Source organism: Drosophila virilis, chromosome X (assembly GCF_030788295.1).
Source record: "Drosophila virilis strain 15010-1051.87 chromosome X, Dvir_AGI_RSII-ME, whole genome shotgun sequence".
NCBI lineage: Eukaryota > Metazoa > Arthropoda > Insecta > Diptera > Drosophilidae > Drosophila > Drosophila virilis.
In genome coordinates, this window is record NC_091543.1 from 334,828 (window position 1) to 353,494 (window position 18,667).

Genomic DNA, 18,667 nt, shown 5'->3' on the forward strand with positions numbered 1-18,667 from the left:
CCACACGGGGGCAGCTGTTCGGCTAGCTGCTAAAAGCATTCGTCTGAGCATGTGTGTGTGTATGTGAAAGTGAGTGTGAATTTGATAAACAGCATTTAGCTGTGTGTATTTTTAAATTTTTCGCAGTTGTTTTGCATAGCGTGCAGTGAACTGTGTCTTATCGGCCAAACAAAACGGGCGGCAAGCGAATGCGATCGAGCTGGGTAGCGGGGGGCAGGACAGGGCAGGGCAGGGCAGGGCAGTAATCAGTGATCGATGATCGCTGATCGCTGATCAGAGATCAGTGATCACTGATCGGTGATTGGTATTCTACGAAATTGTAGGCAGCGCGATGAGAACGACAGCTAATTGCAGTTAGTCAGTGCCGAGGTCAAAGCCTTGCCACACTCATTCACATTTAGTATTCGTATTCATATTCATAATCAAGCACATGTGTGTGCGAGTGTATGTGTGTATGTACTCGTGTGTCAATGCCACGCAAATCGCTGTGAAGGCGGAGTCAATGCACTTCTCACCACGCATTTGACGGGGGCCGCGCGTGATTCATTTTGGGTATTTGTCTGGCTATGCAGCGAGCCGATTCGCACTGCAAGCGAGCTTCTAAGCACCCTGTATGCTAACACACACACGCACAGACACACACACACGCACACACACACGCATACATTGTTGCAGCAATGCCAAAAAAAAAAGCTCTTTTGCCTACTCTCAACGCCAAGTGCGTGGAGAATGAGAACGGGAACAAGAGCGAGAACTGCAGGCGCTCAGTGAGATCACCGCCAGGTCAGGAGCTTTCGGCGTGTGTGTGTTCTGAGACTATAGCTCTCTGTTTAAGTTGTTTGCTATCTTTCTACATCGCTTCGCCGCTGCGCCTGTCTCTACCCCTCTGCTCTGCTGACGCCTTGGCCAGGGCCGCTGCCGCTGCTCGGGTCAATGACTGCCAAAAAAAATACAGCATTATTTTTCGACTTTTGAGCAGCAGCAAAACTGAATAGTCACACACACAAACAACGTGCAGCTCTGCGTGTGTGTGTGTGCGCATACAAGTGGCGTTCTTGTTCTGGTTCTCATTCACATTTCCATTCTTATTTACCCCCCCACCCCACTCTTTTGGACCAGCGTTGTCGCCTATGCAGTTGCGCATATTTCGTAGGCGTTCGACTGCGCAAAACAAATCAAAAAAAGAAAAAATTGAAAATAAATATTGTAAGCTAATGCATATCGGCACATGCATGCACACATACATATATATATATTCGTGCACGTCTAACAGTCAGTTTGTACATAGATTGTTCTACGTTTGTATATATAACAATATGGCTTGCAAGATTAGAATGGCTTCTCTGTCACTATCATTGTCACTGTCACTGGCACTGCCACTGCCTCTGCCCTCTGCTGCTGCTGCTGTTCTTGTTGTTGTTGTTATTTAATACCCGAAATTCTAGTCTAACCGGATGCAAGGTTCGCTGCATTATTATGCATTGTTTGGACCCTCGTCTTTCCTGGTACGCAATATTTATTCTGTTTATTTTTATCAAATAAAAAAATGACTACAAGCTTGTGCAAATACATAGCAGACGCTGGCATATCCGGCTCTATAAGGTATATTTAAATAAATACAGCACTCTCTCTTTATATATATATATATATGTATATATATGATTAACATATATGTATATTATTAGAGTCTATTTCTATTTACGTTTTTCGTTGCTTGATGCTTGCGATTCCCAACAAGTTAAAGAGCAGCGAGACAAGACGTTTGCAATTTAAATATAATGAAATATTTGTTATTGTTTGTTGCCTATCATTGATAGGAAATATACTTAAAATTCAACACGAGCCGGGCTGCTTAAAATTAGTATTAATATTATAAATTTATACAATACATCAATTGCTTTATATATATTATTGTATCTGCATTGAATATAGTTATAGGCGGAGATTTGAAGCCAGATCAGAGCGCATCCTAACTGCCGAAAATATATATATATGTATCTATGTATATTGTCAAGTTGTTACGATCTGACTACAGAATAGTTCCTAATTGAGAATTCATAAAGAGAAGACTCCTCGATGGATAGTACACATATATATGTTAAATTATTCATATCCCTTTTATATATGTTATATTATTTATAACCTGCACCTATTTGTCATCAAAGATGACATCTCTAATATTTCAGAATATGTTACTGTTTTTCGAATTTGTGTGGGCGAGCTTTTTAATTATCCTCTCATATTCAAACCCGTATGCCATGCTGAAACATTTCTAATAATCGCCAGGATAAGAGCAAGGCAAATGGACGAAAGTGCATTTCACATTAATCAGAGGCCGGCCCCATAGGAAGATCCAAGTGCGGCTTAACTACTTTAATGGCCGCCTCGGCAGGCCCAGTCCGTCTGTGCGCCATATGTTGGTCTGATCCCAATGCATGGCCCCCCCTTCCGCTGTTCGTTTCTATGTGCGTGTGTGTGTATGCGTGTGTATATGTATGTGTACACACATGTAACTCGTTGCTCGGCTCTCGTAACTCGTTACTCGTCTCTTGGTATCTGTTCTCGCTGCTTCTTTTCGTCTTGTTCTAAGCTGCTGGTCGCGATCCCTTGTCCCGATTGCTGCTGGCCACGCAGTTGTCAGTGTCATGCAATAAACTCCCTCTTCCCCTCTCCAGCTGCTCGCTGCCCTGTTTTGGCACTTTACAAGCTGCAACCCCCCCGCCCTTTCCCCAACCCGCTCCACACAGTTCCATTCTCGTCATCGTCGCCTTCGTCGTTTGGCGCATGAGTAATTTGCTATTTGATATTTTTGTATGCATGCTTGCCTGTCTCTGCATGTGTGTGTGTGCGTGCAAATTTCGGGTTTTTATTTTTGTGCGCTTTTTGGCAACTGCACGCGTTGTCTCTTTGCCGTCCCCCTTCCACTGTCGCTCTCTTTTATTGGTGCGCTCTCCCTTTGTGCCTCTCTCTAACAGCTTTAAAGATCGACGCACACAAACATACACACACACACACACACACACACACACACACACACACACACACACACACGCGCGCGCGCGCGTATAAGCTGCGTATATGTGAGAGAGATTGTACAAACATATAGAAACAAAAACAGAAAGAATATCGCTGATCTGCGACGCTTTCATTGTTGTTGTTTTGGTTTTTGGTTCTGGTTCTTGTTGGGGCTTTTGTTTGGTTTCAGTTTTTTGTAGGTCATTGAACCGGCCGTAAATTTCGCTCTTGCCTAAAAACAAAAAATTGCAGTCAATTTAACTGCGAACAATTTTTGGCTGGAATTTCTGTGATGCCCCTCAACACGATTCTGAATCTGATTCTGGTTCTCGTTCTGCTCTGTTTTGTACTGTACTCCTTGTAGCTGTTCAGTTCTCTCTAGATGCGGGCATGGCATGGATTTTGAGATGGGTAATGTCTAAAAAGTGCACTTTGTACACGCTGCAGTAGGTTGAAAGTGTATTCGAGTCTAACGCTAAGATCCCAGAGCCAGTTTTTGTATAAGAACAGAAATAAAAACAGAACAAAAATTAGAGAATTTGAAGGCAAAAGGAATTCGCGTCTTATAGACGTTATAGAAGTTTCTAGCGAGTAAAAACAGAAAAATGTTTATAAAAATGAAGACAAAACGAATAGCGAGTAGCGAGTAACAAGTAAGGAATATCCAACGACTGCGAGTGAAGGTGCAGAAACACTAAGTTAAGCCTAGAAGCAGAGTATTTTTGAATAGAATTAAGCCAGATGGCACACGTTTAGGATCACAAAAGCAACGAGTATCAAGTAGCGAGATGCCAACGACTGCGAGTGTAGTAAAAGAAAGTTTAACTAATAAGCAAACTATTTCAGATTTCGATTAAGCCGGGGGGCAGACCGAGAAACTTACGAGTGAGCGTAATTGTTGCCACAAGCAACGAGTATTTTTGCAGTTGCACAATTTAGTGCATCAAAGTGCATTGGTATCGAATCTTGGGCTATGTTTATATGCAGTGGTGTTATTTACTATTGTAAAAATTTAGAGGCAGGTCTTGTTGCGAATATAGCAGAGTAAAGCTCGCCGCATTATTGGGAATAGAAGAGGCAACGAGTGGCGGGAACTGTTGTAACTGTGGCAATGAGTGTTTGCAGCGTTGCAGTTGCACTAATTAAATTAGATTGCTGGCAATTACGCGCACAAAGGCCACATAATTAAATGTGATCTGGCTGCGGTAGAGTGAGACTTAGGACTACACACGCACAGTTTACACACAAAACACATTTACACCGCGTCGGGTGTTTCTTTCATTTCATTCAATTTACGTTTAATTAATAAGCAACGATTTAGCACAAATGCAAATTGATATTAAATAGCGCTTATTAGCGGTTGCACGCAGCCCCATGTGCATCTTGCTCAGGGGCGAGCGGCTTCTTTTGGGGAAGCACTACAAGGTAAACACGATTGGGGAAATCCCAAATGGCCAAACAGATCCTACAATTAGGCCATCAAATTGAGTGGATGGCCCTGAGTAGGCTACTCGATTGTTTAGCAATTGACTTTTTGAAAACGTGCCACGAGCTCGGCCTGGCTAAAGGATTGGCCCTGGGGCAGGAACAGGAACAGGAGCTGAGGCCAGGAGCTGGGACTGGGGCTCCCATCCGGGCCTGGCCGGGCCAACTTTGTTGACTCTGTCTATGTTTACATTTTTTTTTTTTTGCCAGCTTTTATGCTGCAGCTAGAGCTCGAGTGCGGCTGCATCCACGCTGTGTCCACGGCCATGCCACTCGCCTCGCGCCTCTGGCTGCGGCATTGACAAAAGCGGGCGCCCGGGCTGGGGCTAGGGTGAAGAGTGGGACTGGGGCTGGCTGTGGCTTGGGGTAGTAGCTACTTTTGGGCGACCGCAGCACATGCCGTGTCCGGGCCGGGAGCGCAGGATGGGACGGGATGGGAAGGGAAGTTTTCGTTTCCGCGTGTTAAACGTCGTTTTAGTAGTTTTCTATGCAATCGCTTTTCTCTTTTTTTTTCTGTGCATTTTTCTTCTTTTTCTCTGTTTGCTGTTTGCATCGCGTTGGGTGTGAATAATTATAAAGTAAACGTTTTTCTTATTGTTTTTATAACTTTGTAATTTTTGACGCCAGACGGCGCATATTTCTATGAGAGTCGGGAATTTCTGCTTTGGCTTAGGCTTTGATTGCAAATATTGTTGTCAGTTCCTGATGTTGCAAATAATACTTGATTATATTCGATTATATTATTTATTGGCTAAATATACAAAAGAGTTCCTGCTGACTGGCAAGCTGGGAAAGGCAGAAAGGGAAAAATAACTAAGGTCTCAGTTTGTTTGAAAGATTTTTAAAGCCTTCCTGGCTAAGGTGTCTGCTTGTCGAACTAACAAGCGTAAGGTCGCCGGTTCAAATACAACGACAATTTTTATTAATTTATAAGTATTTATATATATTAAGCTTTTATCTTTTTTTAAAGTGTGTTGCACATAAATCACAAATAAAAATAAATTATGCCCTTAGCTTCTGTAGAGTTAATTTTATTGTACATTTTGACGAAATTTTCGGTTAGATTATAAATTGAGACCTAAGTCGGGGTTCGTCGTTTAAGTTGGGAAAAATGGAGGTCTGACTAAGGATGAAAGACTGAATGTGCCTGCCTGGCTTATGTGTGTCGCATATAAAAGTTATATAATAAATAATGCCTTTACTTGTTATTGAGCTTTTTCTAACTTTCTAATTATGACTCTATTATTTCCATTTATAGAGCTTTTTCTAACTTTCTAATTATGACTCTATTATTTCCATTTATAGATGATGACTAATCCAAATAAATTCAAACGAAACCGAGCTTGTAAGTTGAAAATTAACATTTAAGAACTATTATCTGCATTGAACTCTTGAAATGTTGTGTTTAATTAACGTACAAATTAATGTTCAATTAACGGACATGGCATGTAAAGTTCGGCTTGCCGAGCCAACCTTTTTTTTTTGGCATAAGTTCTTACTTAGAAACAAAACTGGGAAAAGGACTTTACCTACCTGAGGGAATCGTGCGATGATCCTGATCCTCTTGACAAGTGGCTGACACTTTTCGGAATTTGTTGTGGTCGGGTTTTGAGTTTAAAAGACTTAAAGGACGTGGGATATAGTCCGTGGAATACAGTGAGACACTTGGGACACTTGACTTCTATTTAAACAGTTTGATTTGAATTTCAATATTTAACTGTTGTTTTCGTTTTTTGATAACTGTTGGTTTTTCACTGGGAAAATTTTTAACTTTTTGCAGTTTTCACATTTGAGAAAAAAAAATGTCGAAGAACAACTGTTTTTCAGCACTTTAACAAAAAAATCGGAGCGCGTTTTGCGTGGCGGCAATTCAACAACTTGCAACACAATAAAAATGTTGTTGTTGTTCGCATCCTGATGGCAGTTGCAGTCGCAGTACTTTGACTGCCGCTCGCTGCTGAGGAATCCTTTTTATAGGACTCGTCCTCAGAGGCGCCTCCAAAGGTTGTGTGCGGCCAGCTGGGTTGGCTGTTCGGTTGTTTGCCTGTTGGTTGTTCGGTTGTTTGGTTTGTTGGTTGTTTGGTTTGTTGGTTGGTTGCTTGGTTCGTCGACGCACGTCCAATCCGATAGCTAACTGATGTTCATCTAAATGGATCTGAACTATTCGAAAATAATGTTGCCCAGAAACTTTTTTGGGATCAGCGTCGTCGGCTTCGACGTTGACGTTGACGTCGCCGCGGCAGCATTTGATGCCGGCGTCGCGTCGATTTTAGTCCGCCGTTTATGTGCGTTTGCCCATGTACGTGTGTGTGTCCATGTGTGTGTGTGCGTGTCGACTTGCAGTTGTCAATGCTCCAACGGCAAAGTCCGTTTTGAGTCGCTGCAGGGCTTCCACATAATATGGAGGCAACCTCATGATGACTAACGAACCGTCATCATCATCATCATCATGTCCATTTCACCAGCTCACACACACACACACATACACAACCACAGACTCGTTAATGTGTGTGCGTGCACTTTTGACTACCCCTACTTAACGCTCTCAGGCTCTGCTCCGACCCAACCGTGGCGAGCACTCGTCCTCTCTCGCTCTCGCGCTCTAAAGGCCGTGACTGCATTGAACTGCAGCGGCGGCAGCCGCGGCGGCGGTTGCCCCTCCAGAAAGCCTCCCTCCTCCCACCAGCTCGCCAGCTCCGCAGCCTCAGTTTCAAAGCCGAGGCCGGCGCTGCCACCGAAAAATAAAAATCTGCCCAAAACACAGGCTGCAAAAAGAAATCGCTGAAAAAAAGGCGACCCAGCAACAAACACAACGAAAAGCAACAGAAATTAAACGAAACAGAGACAAACACATACACACACATACGTGACACACACACACACATACGTGACACACACAACACACGAAGCACAAAATAGCGAGGAGGCAACAAAGCGTAATCCAAATGCTGCACAAAAAAAAAACATAAAAAAAAAGGAAAAAATAAAACGAAAATATATAAAAAAAAAAAGAATTAAATAAAAATTGCAATGGAAACCCTATAAAAATATGTGCGCACAATACCTGCGTGGTCCCACTGCGCCCCCCCCCCCGCCACGCTCACCTTCGATAACCTCTACCCACACACACAGACACACACACACACACACACACACACACACACACACACACACACACACACACACACACACACACACACACACACACACACACACACACACACACACACACACACACACACACACACACACACACACACACACACACACACACACACACACACACACACACACACACACACACACACACACACACACACACACACACACACACACACACATATTGGAAATATACATATGCCTATGTATGTATCTTTATATGCTGGCAAATGAGCGCCGCACTCGTCCTTTTTCGGCCTATGCGGACACTAACGTCGACTGCGCTGCCGACGGTGCTGTCGCTGCCGCTGTCCACTGCAACAAAATAAATGCAAACACTTCTTTCTTTCTCTCTTTTTTTTTATAATTTTTTTGCACACACACATGCACAAACACCAGTTGCAGTGCGTGCGTGTCTTGCTGCAGCTGAAACAACAACAATAATCACAACAACAACAACAACGTCGACATCGGCTATTCAAATGGCAAAAAAGTTCCACACTTTTGGTGTAAATTTGTATTTCATTTTTTGCTAAAATTCTCGCCCCCCTCCATGCACCGCCTCATCATGCCTTTTGTTGCAAGCGCCGTGTGTGCCGCATGTTGCACGATTGCCGATATTATTATGCAATGCATATAGCCCAAAGGACCTCCGATGCGGCTACTTAAATGATCATGAGCTATTTAATTAGAAAGCGCTAAGGGGATTTGCTCGTCACAATTACTTTTTTTTAAATTAAATTCTTTTTTTGCAAATTAGTTTAAAGACGATCGGTTGATTATTAAGTTTAAAATAATGAATTAAACTGAAAGAAAATTCCAAAATCAAATTTGCCTAATTCTTCCATTTTGCATTGGGGTGAGTGAGAAAAAACATTGAAATAAATTTGATTATGAATAAAAAATTTGCGGCCGCGAAATAATCATTTAATTAAAACTTTGCAAGTTAGTTTCAAAATGATCGCTTGATAAAAATTAAAATAAAATTCTAAATCACATTTTTTCTAATTCTTCAGTTTTGTATTGGGACAAGACAGCTGCGTATTTTTTAAATTCGATTCCCAACTTGACTTTTCTACTTTTCTAGTTCTTCAATTTATCATTGGGGGAAGGGAGCTAAATATTTGTATACCCTGAACCCATTGAAAATGGGTAAAAAGGGTATATTGTATTTGTGCAAAATGTAAATGTGTGCAACAGGCAAAAGGAAGCGTCTCCGACCCCATAAAGTATATATATTCTTGATCAGCATCAATAGCCGAGTCGATCTAGCCATGTCCGTCTGTCTGTCTGTCTGTCTGTCCATCTGTCCGTTCGTCCGTCTTGCCGTACGTATGAACGCAAGGTTCTCAGAACCTATAAGAGCTAGAGTCCTGAAATTTTAGGTGCCTGCACAGATCGAGTTTGTTTCCGATAATTGGTAACTTACTCCGTTTCCAAGCAATCGATAAAAATCGATCTCGAAATTCTGTTTTTTCGAGCAAATTGGGTAGATAATAAGAGCTGGAGTCCCCAAAACTTAACTTCTAAAACGATCGATTATACCGCAAACTTTTCGCACCTATGCGAGAATTTTACCAAATCCCAGTTTACCGATTTCAAAAAACATGCTGGCAAAATTTTCCGGTTGCTGGATTCGATCCGCCGACCTACCGCATGCTATTCTAACGCCCCGGTATCTAAACCATATCTGCAAAACTTGCTCACTTTCGAACCTAAAAAGGATTAAATAAAAATCACCAATCAATCAGTCGGTCAGTTTTATGTGTATAATTATTTTTTTTGATTTATCGTTAATTTCTAAATAGATAATGCTGGCTACTTTTGCTTCACTGTGCAAGTCATTATATTTACTTAGTTAAGGACAATACGCACGTACGCGCACTCACACAGAGACGACCACACACATACACATATATAGACTCACACACACAGATTGTGGGGCAACTGAATGTGCAAGAGCAAAGCAACAGCAATAATTAAGTATACGCAGTTGGTGGTGGGCTGTTGTTGTACACGCACGCACACACACACACGCACACACACACACACACACACACACACACACACACACACACACACACACGCACACACAAACACACACACGACTACACGCACACTCACACACACTCAGACGCACATAGGCAAGCTTTTCAAATCCCTCCCGAAAATGAGCCGCGTGAGTAGGCCTATCAAAAACTCGCGAGCCATATAATAAATAACGCACAAAATAAAAAAATTAAAAAAAAAAATAATAAAAAAATAAATAAAAACTAAATAAAAAGTGCAGTCCAAAAAATAAAAAAACAAAGCGAATGCAAAAAAAAAAATGCCAAATGATGCACTGCATCCGGCTCGCTCTGGCGCAGGAGTTGGACGCGCGCACGCACTCAACGCCGGATGCGTCGCTGCCGCTGCCGTTGCCGTTGCAGAGGCTGATGCCAAAAAACGACCAAAAGTAACTCTCCACAAAAAGTGGGCAATGCCATAAAACAAAAAAAATAATAATAAAAACAACAAAAAGTAAGGCATAAAAAAAGGCAGGCATTGCAAAGCGTAGAAGCCCACCCCCCGCCTCCCACAACCCCCCACCAATGCCAATATCAAACGCCCCAATACCCAGGCGCAGCAGCTCCGCAATGACATTGAATGCAATTGCCAGCCAGGATGCAGGATGCACTCGAAGGACGTGGCCGAGCTGGGGCTGCGGGCGGGCTATTGCGTGCTCTCACACTCGCGCAGTCGACGTCGACGTCGGAAGCGGCGTCAGCGCTAGCGCCCACAAAAAAAAGTTAAAAAATATGCCAAGTGAAATGTAGAAATTGTATTCCCCTATTTTTAAAATTTTGTTGCACCTTTTTTGTGCGTGTGCGTGTGCCTGTGTGTGTGCGTACGGTATGTGTGTGTGCGTTGTGTGTGAGTGTGTCTGCAAAACAACCCCAAAATTGCATCCACACGCATGCAGCGACGATTATCTGACCGAACGAACACTCAACCAGTCGCTGCGGCAGTTATGGGCGTTTTTTATGAGCGGCGCCTACACAAAAAAACCAAAAACAGAAAAACAAAGCAAATGTTATAAAATGCAGTTGCAGTGGCTGCGCTGCAACTGCAACTGCAGCTGCAGCTGTGGACCGCAGTCAAAGTTAATGCTGGCTGTTGGCGGGTGTGGTGCGGCAAGGTCGTGGCGTGTAGCAGCACAAAAAAAAAAAAAAAAAAAAAAAAAAAAAAAAACGATTAAAAAAACAAAAAAAAAAACTGAAAAAAAGGCGGAAAAAAGGCGAACAAAACAACCAAAATAAATATTAAGCGCGGGGCAACAAAGTGGAAATTATATAAAAATGCGCTAAAATGTGCGCACACATACACGTACTCATGGACATTTAGACGAAGTACATAGACAGACAGACATACACACACAGACCCACACACAGTGCGTGCGTGTGTGTGCTTTGTGCTGCCTGCTTTTGGGCGTCGCAGCGAATTTCGGGCAGCCAACGTGGCGTATGCGTGTTTGTTTCTGCTTTCAACTAGGATTAAGGTGGGGGGAGAGTTGTTTATGTGTGTGTGTTGGTAATATGTTTGCTTAATAGGCCTAAAGCCGCTGCGTTGCGCTGCGATGCGATTATGTGTGTGTGCGTGCGTGTGTGTGCATAATGAAATTTCCAGCAAATACATCAGTAATATATAATTCTCCATCGAACAGGCCACACACGCACACACAAACACAAATACACACACGTACACGCACATGCATAGCTATACATACGTGTAAATGTACAGTTTGTACGCAAATGCAAATGCATAATCATCTGATTGTTAGAGTGAGAAAGTATGGGCAAATAAAGTTAAAATTAATTTGTAAATTATTATTATTTGAGAAAGTATGTAATAAAAAAATAATTAAATTGTAGTATTATTATTATTAATAATATTACTAATTTTAACTATTTGAGAAAGTATGGGCAGATAAAAAAAACTTAATTTTTTAATTAGTATTATTAATATTTTAATAATAACATTTTGACTATTTATGTCTTTATGTATTTCGCTTACGATAATGCCAAATTTGTATGTGAGTCTGGTTAAATTAATTCCCTTTAAAAACAGCTCATTTAATTAACTCATCTACCGAAAAACAGCTCCATTTATTCAAAAGCATAAAAATAAATCTATAATATAATAAATTGTTGACTTCGTCAATTAATGTTAAGTCGTATTAAGAGAACCCAACAATAGATGCTCATTTTTGGTGCATTAACAATTTGTGATAATTTTTCCCATTACGCAATGATGCAACTTGTTGCATGGTGGCAGCTATCGTACGTGACAGACATCGCTGTCAATAGGATAAGCTGAAGAAAAATATATTTCCCGGACATCTATAAATTTGACAATGGCAACAATTCGGGCTTCGAGTGCACTTAACAGCAAAACAACAAAATAATCACGAATATTTTGGGGGGGAGGGGGGTTTGTCTCTCAAGTGCATTCATAAAATGCACCCACTCGCATATACATGCACATTCACACTGACACTCGCATTCGCATTCGCATTAATAACACGTTCTCTGCGCAGGCGACAAATTGGATGCCCCCAAAAAAGGGACAGCAGCCATGTTAAACTGAATTGCAGCTTATACACTTATACCCTTATACACTTATACACTCACACTCCCACACACATACAGAGGGGCACGTACACACATTATGAGGGCGAAAGAAAAACAGGAAAGATGCATCACAAATTTGTAGCTGGGGGGAAATGCTTTGCATCTCGCACTGAGAACTGTGTGCTTCTTGTTCGCTGACAGGGTGACGCATCTAGTCACACAGGGTGACACATCATGAGATCCTAACGCAGCCTGCAATTAGCTTGCGACGAGATATTAACTAAGAGGTATATGTGCCTGCGGTTAGACAACTTGACAAAAATGCAGTCCTCACACTACACGTACACTACACACATACCCACATACACATAATGCAATTGGCAGCGTAAACAAACTGCGTGAAACAAAAAGTATTACAAAAAGTAAAAATCCAATAGTTAAGGGGCTTTAGGCGTTAACTTTGTACACATATATACGTGTGTACGCTGTACATGCACACATGAATGCATGCATGTATGTACGTATGCATGCATGTACGTATGCATGCATGCATGCATGTATGTAAGTATGCATGTATGCATGTATGAACGGCAGCAACTAAATACAAACAACGGTTAATACTGTGTGGGCTGCTAAAGTATTACATTAACATTAACATCAACGCGACGTACATAGCTGTGTACATGCATACATGCATGCCGTACACATATGTACATGCAACCAAAAAAAAGGTGGCTAAAAACTGCATGAGAGAAAAAAAAAAAACAAGAAATATGACAAAAAAAAAGCTGAAAACATAAGAATTAAAAAGCATGTCCAAAACTTTGCATATGTATATACATATGTACAGGCACATGTACATATATACGCACATACTCGCACACCCTGTCCACTCGGTACACCCTGTCGCATGTGTCCAGCCGATTGCATTACACGCACGAAAATAAAATGCAAATGCAGCGGCCGTTAAGAGAGGGGGCGGAAAGGGGGCGAGGGCCGGATATGCTGGCCGCCATTGCATTTTCGTTAGCCTCACACATACAAACACACATGCATACGCATGCACACGCATGCATGCATGTGGGCATTTTCCATTTGGTTCATTTTTATTCTGACGTCTGTTGTTTTGCTCGTTTTCTCTACTGACATCATTTTTTTCGCCTTATTTTTTGTTGTGTTTTTACTTTTTGTTTTGGTTTATTTTCAGCTGCGTTTGTTGGGTGGGCAACAGGCGTCGGCAGGCAAATTACGTATACGCCCCGTCCGACCCCCACGCCACGGCCAAAGCCGGAGTGTTATGAAAATGGCATGCACATTCGACGCACGGACGGGGCGGGACAGGACGGGACGGGACGACCGGATAGACGGATGGACCGTAGACAAAGTGCGTGCCCATCTACTTTAATCGGTGTGCGTGTGTGAGGGAGACAGAGAGGGAGAGAGACAGAGAGAGAGAAAGCGCGACAAAAAGATATATAGAGAGGGAGAGAGATAGAGAATGAGCAGGCTGGACACTAGCACATAAAAATGCGTGCAGTGAAGCCCAGTTTCAAAGGGGGTCTGAAGAATATAATACAACTGCGATCGTAGGGCCTACCCCGCACCCTCCCCCACATCCCACCATCTCCCTCCACACACACGGTGGTTGCATTTTCGACTGTCCTGCGTATATTTATCTATTATATTTGTATACGTGCTTGCGCGCTTTGTCGTTATTGTTGTTGTTATTGTTGTTTTTCCACATACTTTGGATTATGTTAAACTCGCCTCCAGTCTGCGTGGGCGTGTGTGTGCGGGTGTGTGTGTGCTTTTTGTTGCTGTTCTGGCCTTTTCCTGTTTGGGGCTTATATAAACAACAAATTGTTGTGCCTACGCGCTGCTATTTACTTAAATTTTTATTATTTTCTATTATTTTTTTTAATGCAATTTGACTTTTTGTATATTTTTGTGCATTTATCAATTTTTATGTGCGCTTCCATCTGCATGTGTGTGAGCGTGCGCGTGTGCGTGTGTGTGTACATAAGTATTCTATGTGCATGTGCCTCTGTTGACAGCTAGCCCCCCTCCTCTCCTGCCCCTCCCCCTGTCACTGTCTTGCTGCCAGCCCCCTCTTCTCTGTTATGCAAAAAGAAGGCCTTTTTTTTTTAAATATTTTTAATATTATGTATTACTTACTAGCCCTTTTCGTGCGAAAAGGTTTTCTTTTTTTTTGTTTTGTGGCTGATATGGTGGAACGGAAGGGGAGAGGAGAGGGGTTGACTGGGGCTACTTATATGCCGTCGCGGCCACGCCCTCGCATTCTTTTTTATGCAGTTGTGTTTACTTTGCTTTTAATGAAAAATGCGTCGCAAAAAATTAGCATAAACATTTATAATTGATTCCGCTGCACTGCACCGGCCCCACGTGCAGCACCTGAGTCCAGAGTCTACCCCCAACGCCCACCCCCACGTCAACCTCAACCGCAGTCAGAAAATGAGCCCTGACAAAGGCCAATTTAATTGCTGCGGCCAGGACTCAAAAAAAAAAAGGAGAAGCTAGGCAAAATTCTTTAACGGCTACAATTTTTAAATTTTCCCGAAATTCTCTCAGCAATTCTTGGCTAAATACCTGGGCGTTTCTCCCTTTGACCAGGAGCACAGTCAAACTGCCGCCTCTCCAGGCAGGCCTTCAAGCTAAAGCTCACAAAATAAATAAATATATATAATTTAACTATACATATTAATAATTATATTAATACCCTTGCACGCGGAATCTTTCATAATGCTTGGTCGTATCTATCAGAGGGAAAATAATTAATGTCGAGTATGGTTAAGATATTTTCAGAAACAACCGGTTTTCCATACAAGAACATACTTTTTGGTCAATCGTCCTTATGTCAGCTATATGATATAGTCGTTTTCTAAAGAACGACTTAAATTTCGACCAATCATTACTATAAATATAGCTACCATATGACTTAGTGACTTAGAATTATATTTAAATAAGTTAAGTGAAAAATAAACACATAACAGTTATGCAATTTAGTTTACTATAAATTAGAACCAGCAACCCTATACCTTAACAATGCAATGTGTGAAGTAATGAAGTGGTAATACAACTTACATTTGAGTTCCTACTTTTGTTCTGCTGGACGCCCTTTAAGGATGCGCGTAACAAGTAACAAGTATTTAAAAGTAACTAGTTAATGCTTTTATCAGTGACACCGAAAATTTCGCTAAGGGATACGGATTTTACAGACAAGCAATATGATTGGATTTGTCGTATTTTAGAACGCATTTTACACGAAGATAGATATCATAAGATAAAATATATACATTTTATTTGATTTATTTATATAATTTTTCTTAAAGTCAAGTAACAGTCGGTGTGATTTGTCACTGATATTTTGTTGTACCTATCATAACAGTCACTGTGGCTCAGAAATAACACTACCGATCATCCCTAATTCACATATCATTTAGTTTAAACTCTTAATAAATAAAATAAAATATATTCTAGAACAGCTGAGATTTCGGCGTTGAAAATAAGTCTCAAACTGTTGCAGCTAGTACATAGTATGTCGGATATATAATATAGGTGCCATAACTAAGATTTTTGTTCGATAATGACGTTATTCTTTGAATATCTTAATTGCTTAACAAGATTTCCTAAACTTGACTTGACTAAACTGAGTACTTCTCCTCAAATATCTACATCTCCGTAAGCCCCAGTTTTACAAGATCTACCGATCCGCAAGAAGGGTATCTTTTCGTCATAACTATCCGTTCCCCCTTGATTTTCTCCTCCTTTTTATACGTTTCTTTAAGTAGTTTTTTAAAATTTAGTCATAAATATTAAACTAAATATTGCATGTTATTTGTAGTTTTTAAATATGCGCTCGGAGTGTAAATAAAAAAACGATTCACTAAAAAAATAAATAGAAACAACAATTTGCTAAGGAGAAATCGCTCACAAATTCAACAAAGCAAACAAATCTGCGGCCAACAAATGCAACATGCAAAGAGAAATAAAGCACTGAAAAAGCACAAGCTTTAATGCGGCTCATCTGCTAACGGTGTGTGTGTGCGTGTGTATGTGTGTGTGCAACGGATCGCATCGATCTTTGTCATGGCAGAAAGACTTACATGATTTAAGGGCGATGCCAATTGGAAATCATCTGCACCTCCGCCCTGCGCCCAGCCATAGAAAGCTGTGCCCAAAAAAAACCAAATAAGTATATCAAAGGGGTGCGGGGAGGGGAGATGGGTGCAGCGCAGTTGCATGTTCGGAACTCGTTTGTGTGTGCAAAATATTGCAACTCACAAATCTTGCTCTTTCACGAAAGCTTCAGATCTCCAACAAGTTTCTGAAAGTGTGTGTGTATGTCTGTGTGTGTGTGCGAGTGTGTGCATTTCTTGATTTTCCTTTTGCTTTGCTTTGCGTAATTTTTGTGTAATTTTCGTGAAGCGCATTCACACACACAACTATATATATATAAGATATACATATATATATATATATAAATATATATATAGTGACATATCCATAGTCGCACCCACCCTTTAACATAACTTAGCACATAAGCATAAGCACAATTATAAACATTTCTAATATTGTAAACAAAGAGCCTGGTGATAACATCGACATTGGTCAAGATCAAACTGTCCCCCTTTGGTAGACATAAACAATTCACCCTAAATATCACGCCACTGTCAATGTTCCCATCAGAGTACTATCCCACGCATAATTGCTGACGCAGCTCAAACTTCACTCAATTTTGACTCAAACTCTCTCAAAGCGAAGTTTGCTAAGCGACCGCAACAGTTAGATAAATCAGTTCTTATTCGGGAAGCAAATCTGAATGTACTCAACAAAAGTAGCCGTTAAGTGAAAATAATAAATTGAAATATATTTTTTTATAGTAACCTAACGTGTAAAACTTAATTGGCGCAGCCGGTAGGATACGTCGGGAAAAATTAAAGATCGCTAAAGGATAATTAATTCCCAGATCTAACGCACAATCGCGACCGAAAGTGTTGTCGGAGTGTAATAAAAATTTTCTCGAATACGTATCCGCACAAGAACCTTCGGGTCATTAGTAGCTTAATAATATTGACCCTTTGGGCAATAAAGCTACTACAGTTAATAACGACTGGCTTTGCATATCGTTTGATCCCTGCAATACGTTATTACTGAGTCTTTTTAAGACACACACACAAAAAAAAAAAAAACATTTACACAATAATCCATCACAAACTTTAACTTAAAATAAAAGTGCAAAATCAAAGAACAATAAAGTTCAAACCTACAAACTCAAAACTATTCAAAAAAAAGTGTATTACACCAAGATGACAATGGAATTATCAGAACAACACCTCAACCAGGCCCTTTCACAACTTAGACAGGTGCCAAGCTTTGACGGATCAACGGATCAACTAAACGCCTTCATTAAAAGGATAGATTACATCCTACACCTGTATCCAACCCGAGATGTTAGACAACATAGCATCTTATACGGAGCCATCGAATTGCAAGTCACAGGAGATGCTCAGAGAATATCACAAAGGACAGCAGCCAACACTTGGCAGGAGCTGAGAAACGCATTGATTGAAGAATACAAAGTGCAGACACCATTTGAAGAACTCCTTCGACGCTTATACAACACGAATTACCAAGGAAACGTCCGTAAGTTCATCGAGGAGCTCGAGAATAAATCTTTTGTTATTTTAAATAAGTTAGCACTAGAAAATATACCTAGCAATACAACCCTTTATACAAATGCTATGAATAACACAATCAAAGATGTTATTACAAAAAAATTACCAGATAGGCTTTTCATGATGTTAGCCAGACACGACATTACGTCGACACAAAAACTAAAGCAAGTAGCTCAAAGAGAGGGATTATATGAAAATAGCGTTACTGAAAAACCTAAAAATAATAATGTTCAGGGAAATCCAAATAACAATCGTAGGAACATGGGAAATTATCAGCAAAATGCTAACCCAACCACCATTTCAAGTGGTTATTCCAACACGAATCAGAGTTATCACGCACAAAATAAACAGCATAATAAGTCCGAAGACAATCAGAAAGCTCACCACGAGTTCCAACAGAAATTAAGTCAAGGTAGATACCAAAATCCCTTAAACTACCAAAATCAGTCCCATTCACGCTTGAATGCACCAAACCCTCCGACTAAACGTCAAAGAGATAGTAACAGTGGGCAGATGAAAATGGATACATCCGAAAATTTTCATCAGCAAGCCTCGGAACAAACAGAAGAAATCCATTCATAAAATTGATTATGAATGACGAAGTTCTAAAATGTGTCATCGACACAGGTTCAACCATAAATCTAATGAAAACAAACCGCTTAAATTTTCCAGTTTACAACGAAACATTAAAGGTTCACA

At 40.9% G+C, this 18,667-nt stretch overlaps 1 protein-coding gene across 5 annotated transcripts in view; it reads right to left on the reverse strand.

The window, feature by feature from the left end:
* br (broad-complex core protein) overlaps positions 1–6,655 on the reverse strand; it is a 110,864-nt gene extending 104,209 nt beyond the window's left edge. For 2 of the 5 annotated variants that reach the window (XM_032433349.2, XM_032433347.2), the window contains exon 1: positions 6,034–6,651. The gene's annotated coding sequence lies outside the window, so the exon portion shown is untranslated. Of the gene's footprint in view, positions 1–6,033 lie in introns of all 5 variants that reach the window. The other 3 variants (XM_032433350.2, XM_032433346.2, XM_032433348.2) reach the window with 3 other exon arrangements.
* Positions 6,656–18,667: the final 12,012 nt, after the last annotated feature.